The sequence below is a fragment of the Lissotriton vulgaris genome, chromosome 4_1 (genome assembly GCF_964263255.1).
Source record: "Lissotriton vulgaris chromosome 4_1, aLisVul1.2, whole genome shotgun sequence".
Classification (NCBI taxonomy): Eukaryota; Metazoa; Chordata; class Amphibia; order Caudata; family Salamandridae; genus Lissotriton; species Lissotriton vulgaris.
In genome coordinates, this window is record NC_141691.1 from 1005358806 (window position 1) to 1005370277 (window position 11472).

General features: G+C 48.3%; 1 pseudogene; it reads left to right on the top strand.

Annotated features, from left to right (window-relative positions):
- The first annotated feature begins 347 nt into the window (after positions 1–347).
- LOC147722810 (uncharacterized) lies at positions 348–10965 on the top strand (annotated as a pseudogene).
- The last annotated feature ends 507 nt before the right edge of the window (positions 10966–11472 follow it).

Below are 11472 nucleotides of genomic sequence, written 5' to 3' on the forward strand. Positions count from 1 at the left end.
ACAGTGTTAATAAGCACACTACCGTTGAGCTCATTGTGATGGGCGACTTTAATACCTATTTATTTAATCTCCCCTGTCATATAGATGAATATGCTGGACTTTTAGGGGTATCTATTCCCCATTTTGAACATACAAAATCAGGTGAAGCGCTGGAAGCATTATTGGCTAGTTTTAACCTCTATGAATCTTTTAATACAGGTGGGGGGGAGAGAGTCCCCACCTATAAAGAAACGGCTCAAGGTTCCATAATTGATTACATATTCACCACTCCTGGGCTAAACACCAAGGTGAAAACCTATAGGACAATCCCCTCAGCCTACAGTGATCACAATCCCGTGCTATTGGTAATGAGCTGGGGAGACCTTAAACGCGAGGGATGGGGCCGCCCCCATGGGCAGGTGGTACCTGTGCCTACAGATCAGGGGAGGCGGCTCAAGTGGGGCAAGGTTATCCCAGATGATTTTATGGCAAATTTATTGCCTAAAATCGAGGGTGACATAGAAACATGTTTAAATCAAGAGGCCCCTAACCGAACAATCATACAGGCGTTTGAAACAATATGTGTCCAAATATCGAGGGACCTGACAGTCAAGTCCACCAAGAGAGTGCCTAGTTCCTTAAAGTGGTTTGACGCAAACTGTTCACGATTAAACACTCGTTTGAAGCGGGCGCTAAAAGTCATACCAAGGGACAAGGCTCTTATTGCTAATTTAAGGAGGGAATATAAACTGACCCTAAAGGAGAGAAAAGATGCAATCAAAAGTGAAGCGTGGGACAAACTTCTCTCTATCGACGTCTTGCGAGATAGTAAGAAATTTTGGGAGACCATAAACCACCCTTTTTTTGTCAGATCAGAAAACGCAGTCACTGACTGCGTTATTCCGGACGAGAAGTGGGTCCTTCATTTCAAAGACGTCTATAGAGACAAGAATAGCACAGCCTTGCACGGCCAATTGGTCCTTAGGGCGCCCCCCCCGGTAGAGTTTTCTGAGGAGGAGGTGTTGAAGGCCATTTTGGAGACCTCAAAAAACAAGGCGCCGGGCGCTGATGGCGTACCTGCAGACCTATACAGACATTCTCCGATAATTTGGTCTCAGGTTTTAACCAAAGTTTTTAGGGCAGCAAATGAAAACGTGTTCCCCAATACCTGGGCAACCTCCATTATAGTACCAATCTTTAAAAAGGGACAACGTGAGAACCCGGGGTGTTACAGACCTATTTCCCTCCTTGACTCTGCCATTAAAATCCTAGGCAGAGTCTTATTGTCCAAACTCAGTGGAAATCTGGAGGTCTGTGGGGGGCTCTCAAACATACAATACGGGTTCAGAGAGAAATGAGGTACCCTGGACCAATGTTTGAATTTGCACCTATTGATTGCCAAATATGCGGTGGCCGGGGAGGGGTCTCTTTATCTGGCCTTTATGGACCTCTCCTCGGCCTTCGATCTGGTTAATAGGTCCAAATTGTGGTTAATCCTCTTAGAGATGGGGATAGACCCTTCCTTGGACACTTTTATGGCCTCTTTACATCAGGATTTATTTGCCAAGGTTAGGGTCACAAATGAGGGGAGGTGCACGGACTCGTTTAGGTCTGAGAAAGGGGTCCGCCAAGGGTGTATCCTGGCCCCGCTCCTTTTCACCATTTATATAAATGGGTTGGGAAAACATCTAGAGGAGGGGGGGTAGACGCTCCGCGTGTGGGGGGACTACAGGTTCCGGCCCTCCTATACGCGGACGCCGCCGTATTGATTGCCCGCACAGGTATTGGCCTACAGAGATTATTGGACCGTTTTGGTTCCTTTATGGAAAACCTTGATCTGAAGGTTAACGCTAAAAAATCTCATTCTATGGTAGTGGGCAAACAGAGAGGAAAGCGTAGATCTAAAACATTTATATGTAAGGGCGAGGTGGTTTCAAAGGATCCGGTCTTCCCTTACCTGGGGGTCCTTTTCGATGAAAGGGGGTCCTGGGTCCCTCAGATAAAGGCGAAGAGTCTATCCTTGGCCCGTTCGACAGCTGCACTGTTGGGTTTTACAAAAAGGTTGGGGGCTAGGCCAATGGAAGCATTGTTAAAGGTTTATAACACGAAGTGTATTCCCATTGCCACCTATGGGGCTGCCTTGTGGGGCTACGCTACCCAAGATAAAATCCAAAGGGTAGAAAACTGAATAATCAGACAATTGCTTTCAGTTCCCAAATCGACCCCCACCTTCTCTATTCATGAGGAAGTGGGTCTGCCCTACATTGCAGATAAGCTGAACCTGGCACCTCTCCGATTTTGGGCAAAGATATGGCTAAATTCAGAGTTAACTTTGAATCATCTTATTCTGGAGGATGTCATTTCTTTGGACCATGCCATGAAAATACCCTGGCTGAAGTATCTAAAAAATACATTTTTTGCCTTGGGTAGACCGGAACTTTTTTCAACTCCATCTAACATCAGGATAGAAGATGTAAAGTGGATCAAGGTCCACTTTATGGATAGAGCCCATCTTAATAGAGAGGAGAAAGAATTAATGAAACCATCTGTAAGAATACACTCTATGTTAATTACTACGCCCTCTCTGGAACCATATTTGAAATACGTCACAAGACCTCTTCATAGAATGCTATTAGTCAGATTTAGGTTTAATTTGATTCCATTTTCTTTGGGCTGCCATCTATCATGGGACAACCCAGAAGACGCCCCTCCTTGTGAGTGTGACAATTTCTCAAAACAAGATACCATGCATTTTATGATGTTTTGTGGGCTTTATACTACCGCTAGGAAAAACAGTTGTTACATGTTTTGAGGGAGGCTGGCTTTATTCAAGTCAGACCTGCATTATTTTACCTCCTGATGTTGGGCAATGTTTACATTACTTTCAGTGTTGCCAGTTTTCTAGCGGAAGCTTTTAGAATTAGGAATAAGCGGGTTCCACTGAACATTGTATTGTAAATATGGTATCACTCTAATGGATTTTAATTCTATGAGCCAAATGATGTCTAATAATTATGGTCACTCCTGATTTTTGTATATAAATGAATTGTCATTTTAATGTATATGTATTGTATGTGGCTTTTATGATTTTTTCAAAATCGAATAAAGTGTGCTTTGACTTTGACTTTGAGTTATTGGTCTTTGTGTGCAAAGCGTTCACCTTGTTGCACATTACACAACTCCCCGACATGACATGGAGGGTCCATGTTGTACTAATGTAGAAGATGAATGTGGACTTCACTCTGGACATTTCATCTACCAATACTTCAACCTCATCTGTGAACTTTGGATTCTAAACCTCATGTAAAGCACTATCTCCACACATGTATGTAAATAAACTCACTATTACACTGTACTTGCCTATGTTGTGATTCAAACTTGGTATGTGTCATAGAGATGATGAAATGCTGAAGTACACAGTGCATGCCGACTACTACAGCAATGTCATTACCGTTATGTGACTCATGTTGATGTGACACCTATGAAGGAGACACACCAATAGGGCACCACAACACATACTCACCATGAACATGTGACACAATGCCTACAAAGATGGTTGCCAGATATACGGTGGAATGCACAGACACCACACCTTTCCACCATCACTGCCAACAAGCCCACAGGTGAGGTAACCAAATGTCAGTCAGATGTGTGAAGACAGACAACACACATAACTAAGTGAAGCAGAGGTTCGTTACAAATCAGAAGCAAGTTTATTATACAACAATGTCAAGGTGAGTTCGCATGACAGTGGGCACATGGTCACCAAGTGCTGTCAAATGGCACTTTAAGGGTGGATTCTGGATGTCGGTGTCAGACTTGCCCCAGCAACTGGCAAAGTACCTTGGCAAGGACAGAAATGAGACACTGTCAGAAGCACACCAGAACAGAATGGAAATGCAATAAACATGTTTCAAGAAATCTACACACTAACAACTTTGCATGTCAACACCATTGTGGACTACAGACCATCTGACAGGACACATTACTGTTCGCTTCAAGTCAAGTACCACACGGACAAACTCTAACAGCAACTGAGCTGCACAAACACATCACAGGCTCACTCATGACATTGACATGACAACCCTGTAAACTCACCTTCAGCTGAAGAAGTTGTTGATGAGCTGTGTACGGACATCACCCTCATCAACATCACTGGCCTCGTGGCCCAGGCCAGGATCCTCCACAGGTGGTGGATGTTGATCGTCGTTGCCCTAGATGAGAGGCAGCTCCTTCCGTACTTGCATGTTGTGGAGCATGCAGCAGACGATGATGATTTTACACACCTTTGCAGGCTCATATGGGAGGGCCCCTCCGGTCTTGTCCAGGCAGCGGAAGCGGCTTTTCAGGAGACCAAAGGTACGCTCGATGACTCGCCTGGCTCTGCCATGTGCCTGATTGTAGTGCATCTGGGATGCTGTCACAGGATTCCTCAGGGGTGTCAGCAACCATGGCATGTTGGGGTATCCAGAGTCACCTACATACGAAGAATCCCACATTAGTTGAGTAGTGTAAGGGGGTGGGAGACAACATTGCAAAACACACACAACGGTAAAGAGTACACTCCAAAAAGCAAAAGCCAGGCACACTGGTTTGGCATCCGTGACATCATCAACGATATGCGACTCCTCCTCAAGATGTAGGCATTGTGGACCGAACCAGGGAAACGTACACACACACATGTGTAATCACCATGTTTGCCAGGCTTACCACAAGAGCATTGATTGAGTGGCAATGTTTGTGGTTGCAGTATGTCTGTTCCTGTGCCCGTGGTGGTATCAGGGCCACATGTGTGCCATTGATTGAGCCAATCATGTTTGGCATCCTCCCCAGTACATAGAAGACATCCTTGATCTCTGCGAGTTCATCCGGTGTAGGAAACTTGATGTAGGAGTCCAGGTGAGTCAACATCCCCTCCAAGACATCTCGTAGCACACGGCTGAACATAGTTTGTGACATACCACCAACACTAGCCACAGTGTGTTGGAAGGTACCGGTGGCAAAGAAGTGCAGGGCTGCCATCACCTTCACCTTTGGTGTCTGTGCTGTTGGGTATGTGAGGCCAGGTAGCAGATTTGGTACCAACTGCTCCGCCAACTCATCGATCATGCTCCTGGTGAAGCAGACCTGTCGGATGCTGTTGTGTTCCACCATGGTCTCGAGGTCAGGGAATGGTCTATGGACTGCTGGGGCCCTGCAGTACAGAGATGAGCAAATTAACATCATATATTCAGCTACCCATGTGGCAATCAACTTGCAAAACATCACATTTTACATCATAGCTATTCACAATTTACTAAGGTGTGTGCGGTTGGTTATGGACACATATATCACCTTCATGCCCATCATCTCACATATAAATCACACATATGTACATGAGTTCCTTGGGGGGGCAATAGCAAATCATTGGGAAGTGGCACAGTGCCCATGGACTGCTGTCACGTTCAAAACACACAACACAGTGACAAGGGAGGACTGATGTTTCACAGGCATCACAACTCCATGTCGGAGAAATAGCCATGGTCCCATGTGCACTGGAATGACATGTTGTATCATGGACATCACACAACCAATAATGAGTCACACAGTTAGTGGCCCCTGTGGTCCCTGCAGGTCATACATGGATGCCCCTTATACACACACAAACACACAGCATGAAATTGCATGCATAAGGCACATGGTGGACCCTGTCTCACATTGGGCACATGGAACCACAAACATCAGAGACACAACATGCACACAGACTGTGTGGGTAGATCATGATTGTAGCCATGGGTCTGGCTGTTATGTACATGACATGCAACCCCGTACTCATGGTGTATGTGACTGGTCATACACATCTCCAAACTGGTACTGTGTCCATTACTCATGCCCATAAGCCAACACTTTGAAATTACATTTGTGAGGTGCACCACACCAAAACTAATCTGACCCCATGAACTCCTGTCCAGCCTGGGAGTGCCTTGACCTAAGTGCCGTTCAAGAATAGAAATGTTGCCCCCATACACACACAGGTGATACAGCCGTACATGCCATGGTGTTGAAGGTGTGGCCATGGCACTTAAATCTGTGTTTAGCCCGTTGCGTGCTCATGACGAACTCAGTCCGTCATGAGGCACGGTTAAGCTGCACTCATGACGAGCTGAGCTCGTCATGGCCGTTGGAACGTTCGCACGCGGGGATAATTTCCCCGCTGTGCTGAACGTTCCAAAATGGGTGTGGTCGTGACGAGCTCAACTCGTCATGAGTGCAGCTCCACTGTGCCTCATGACAAGCTGAGCTTGTCACAAGCATGGCAGCGCCACGCGCGGCCCCCCTCCCCCTCACAGCAGGTGAAAACACCCCGCAGCCAAGGGGTTAAACCGTCTGCAAGTCACACCAATGTAATCTGACGCGGCTGACTTGTGTGCAGACGCGCCGTACATGCATGGACCGAGTAGTGATCACACCTTGTCCATTGACTGCACGATGCGTATGCATTACAGTCACCTGCATCTGATCACATTGATATCAATGGGCAATACGTGCGCACGGCTCGGTTCATGCATGTTGGATGTGTATGCAATCTGACCTGACGCGGGTGACTTGTAAGCAGACGCGTCATACAGACATGGACGGAGGTGTGTGCACGCATAGACCATAGAATTGTATCCAGACGGATGCGTCTTGTTAAAAAAATACACGTCAGATAGTCAGTTTACCGAGCCGTGCACACTCATTGGCAATGGGCTGTCATGAAGACGGACGCAAATTCAAAAAACGTTCAAGTTGTGCGCTGGAAATACAGTTGGATGCGTACAACAATTTTGCAATCCTAGGGCGTCCTGAAGGTGAATGATTTGAACGATGTGGAAGACATGTAGGAGTATTACATTTCCATGTATTGGACAGATTCATGGAATGAAACCGTGTCTGGCCTATCAGTGAGGGGCAATGTCACAAAATCTGCCTCTGCAGCACTGATTTAAGGCTGGCAGGCCCCCAGGGAGCTCACTTGCCTGCTGTACATGCTACAGGACCAGTTTCCCAAATCCACTGCTGCTGATGTCTGTGCTTCCTCTGGATTCTGCAATGGCGCGTACTTTGGAGAGGGCCCCAGCATTCACTGAGGAGGAGAACCAGGCACTGCTGGATGGGGTCCTCCCAGAGTACAGCAAGCTGTGTGGGAAACCAGGGGAGCAGGTGTGTGTGCAGTCCACTGCCTATCATGTTATGCATGTTGTATGACTAAAAGTAATAGAAGTGTGCACAGCAGTGTGAGGCATATGCACTGAGTACATTCAGCTACCTATTTAAGTGGGTACATGTGATGAACAGGTGTCCTGCTGCAGTAGTGCAGGAGTGCTAGCCTTAAATTCCTAGCCAGTGTTGCCATGTCAGACCTACAGCACAAATACACATTCATATGGGCCCACTACCTGTGTACCTCTTATATCTTTGTGATGACTACATGTATTCTCAACTGTATGCAGCACAATTATGTGGCATGTGTGATAATGTCCTCTTCACTTTGTCATCCTCACTGGTTGATGCCCACCAGAAGCAAGAAATCTGGCTGACCACCGCCTGGGCATTGTGATCAGTGGGGGTCTACAAGCGCCAGATCCGCAACTGCCAGAAGAGGTGGCAGGACCTACGTGGCTGGACCCGGAGTATCGCGAGGGTCTAGCTGAAGCTGTCGCCTCCTCGCCGTAAGGGCGGACACCGGACCCTTACCCCCCACACGCTCAGGATACTGGCGGTGGTCTTCCCGGGCATGGATGGGCAACTGAAGGCCAGACAGCAGCAAGGAGGAGGTAAGTCCATGCCTGATCTGTGAACATGTCTGACATGCCTTTGTAGTCTTTTGGCCTGGTCATACTCCCACATTACGTTGGTCTTACAGTCCAGGACTCATGTCCCTCAATTTGTTCAGTCATTCATCTCATCTGCTCCACAGTTGTGGCCCCTACAATCTGTGACTTTTTTAACTTGGGCACTGTGTCCCTTCATTCACCTATGCTGAGGGTCTTGCACAGCATATGTTACTGGGACTCTGAAGTGTGCATCATGGGTGGGTTGATTCTTTGCACTATGCCTGGTCTCTGACATGTGTTCTGTGTGTGCCTTTCCTATGTGTTCAAATTTCTGGTCTGGGTCACAACATGTGTGATGGGGTTCTTAAAACATTCACATGCATCAGGTGAGTCCATGTAATCTCTTCAGGAGTATGTTTAAGAAGTATGTCACACTTGCCAAGACACCTGCCTACTGGCCAGGCCAATACACTGTTTTAGTTTTACCTGGTCAGTCATGCCCACTCCACAGCATTGGGAAAGTCTGTACTCACATTCAAGTGTATGGACCAACTGTTTGTGCTTCCTGGGATGTGCCATCAGGTGTCTGACACAATGTCATTGTCTTGTGGCTTCCTTTTGTGACAACTGGTGTGTTGAGGATTTTAGTGTCAGCAGGACATCTGAGTTGTGACAATAGTGATCATACCTGTGCAACATATAGGGGTGTGGTCAGTTGCATGTGCACAATGCTGTATGCAAGAGTGACTTTCAAGCAGCTGTGTGTCATTGTCAGCAGACTGTGAGGTGCTCATATTCATGTAGTTGTGTTTGCAGTCACTCATATATCAGATTTGAGTGATGTGGGTTCTTCATAGTCCAAGAACAGTGTGTGGCAGGAGACAGAGTGGTGCACCTCCCAGATGCAGAGTTTGGTATGGGCATGACTTATGAATGTGCCGCAGTGCAGACTGATGTCCGGATGCATTGCCCCATGACATGTGACAGTGAAGACTGACTTACCATGCATGTCTGTGCCAGGGCATTGACTTGAGAAGAGGGATCCTGCATTGGAGTCAGAGGTGCTCCATGCACCCCAGTGTGTCATTAACTTTAAATGCGTAAGGACATCATTGTGTGTTGTGCTGCTAGGCATCACAAGATTGTGAAATGTGAGTCTGGGCATACATTCATCCAGACCCCTGTACTGAGTGATTGGCATGCAATGTGATGTATGTCAATAGTACTGTCCTTCTACATGGTCATTTGCATGGTCAACAACTGTGTATGTGGTGCATGTGTGCACTTTCGGGTATTATCAGCCAGCATGCAAGAGACATATGGGTACAGGTCCAGGAGGGATTTGTGTGCCATGGTTGATGTTCAAACTGGCTATTGCCCTATGTACACCTGTGTCTACATTTTGAGCTCATATCAGCTAAGGATGCCAGTGCATGGCCTGTGAAGTGGTGTATTTACAGTGTTGTGTGCAGTCAGTGCAGGCAACTAATGTGGTCGTTCTTTTCCTACTCATATGCAGATACATCCACAGTCACAGGAGACAGCACCACGGAACAGGAGGAGCCGCAGAGCCAGACTGGGCCAGCGACTGAGGAGTCTGAGGGACCCAGTGGCACGGAGGGTGAGTGGAGCCACACCGAGGAGTTCTCAGCACCATCCACATCAGCTGAGGACCACAGCACCTCAGAGGATGACTCCCTTGTGAGGGTAGGTGTCAGCAGCCATGAAACAACGGATAGTGAGGCTCTCCCCGCCACCCCCACCACCATCCCCTCGGCTCCCATCCCAGAGGTCCGTGGCAGCTCCCGTGTTCGGGAGCATGTCTCCTTCCTGCCAGGCACCGCATCCCCTGCTTCTGTGTCCCCTGCTGCCCTGAGTTTGGAGTCTGTGGACCTACTTAAACAGATCCATGTAGGGCAGACATCAATGCTGAGTGTCCTCCATGCACACACCGGTCTGTTGACACAACTGGTGCCGTTCATGGAGGGCATCTCACCTGGCATGTCTGCCCTACAGAGGACCAATCAGTCCATGGCCTCCTCATTGACTGCAGCAGTATTCCTCCTACAGCAGTCCCTGACCCCTTCACCCTCAGCCCAAACAACTACTTCTAGCACCCTGCCTGTCCCCAGCACACATACACCTGCACGGTCACCCAAACACACAGACACAGACAGCACACAATCACCCAAACATAAGTCTAAACGTGCACGCAAGCTAAGTCAGGGGACTGATACCACACACACAGGGGATGGGTCGCATACACACACACAGGCATCCACAACCACTCCGCAGTCCTCAGATCCCTCTCCCTCCAAGAGCCCTTCCCTTGCCTCACCTGCAACCCCATCTCCTAAGAAGTTCTTCATGTGTGACCTAGGCCTCTTCCCCTCAGATCCTGACTACAGGGGGCAGGGGAAGTCCCCACACACTGAGAAGAGTGCCTCTCACACCCAGACACCCTCCCCCAAGCGTAGGCAGACTGAGGCCCCCACCTGCAAGTCACCCCGTACACAGAAGAGCAAGACCCCACCCCCATCCCTCAGATCCACTGCACAGTCTCCTTCCTCCATCACCAGCACACCACAGGTTCCCCCGGAAACTCCCCTTCCCAGGTTCCCCCACCCACAGATACATCATCCCCAAAAAGCTCAGGCCCTCCCCAACTCCCACTTGCTCTTCCAGTGACACCACCACCAGTCTGTCTGTTGCCTCAACTACTGTGGGGAGGATGTCCCCTCCAGCTGTCCTGACAACCTCACCTGCACCCCTTTCCACTCCCATGGTGGTAGGCGCCGCAGAGGAATCCACGCCCACCAAGTCTGACATGGGCACTGCAGTGGGAACCATGTCCACTACACCTGGCCTGCCCACTGCAGTGGTTCCAGCGCCCACCCCATCAGACTTGTGCCCCACAGTTGTGATGGCACAACCCATGTCGGACCCCTCCACTGCAGTTGCCACTGACTCTCCTGCACCCAGCACCCCTTCACAACCTGAACCTGTCCCTGCGGTGCCTGGCCTGCCCCATGTATGCCCCTCAGAGAGGATGTCCCCAGGCCTTATCAGTGTAGGCAAGAAATGGGTGACAGGTGTCACTCACACCATCATTGAACTTTGGATTTTCTAAAGGACATTGGACTACATTTCATTGTTGATTTTCCCTTCCAGATTGCAGATTGCTGATTAAAGCATTTTTTGTTCTCCCCGTACATTTGATTGAGCTGTAGATTTTGTGGACACTGTTTAGCCTGACCTTGGTGTGATGATGCAGGATTTACAAATGTCTGTTACTGAGGTGTTGATGTGGTGTACTCCATGTGGCCGATAAGATGTGTTTCATGTTCAGGTTGGTATCCATGTCATCCTTTGCAGCTGAGTGGGTGTGTCATGATTAACTAATTCAGCACAGGGATGGCAACATTTCATTGACATGGCCACATCTGTGGCCTGCACGCATACATATATGATGTGCTTCACAATGTCCAATTTGACAGTTTCTCTGACTGTTGCCCCATCTCCACTGTACATGAAGGTGTGGGCATCATTGGTGTAAAGTCAATTGTGTCCTCTGTGCAACTTGGTAGACATATGTATTGTCTATGTGCAGGTGACTTAAGGGGCAATACCATACCCAGGCGTATGTCACCAGGGCCTACATTGGGTGGTAGATGAAGGTTGACTGTACAGGTGTTGT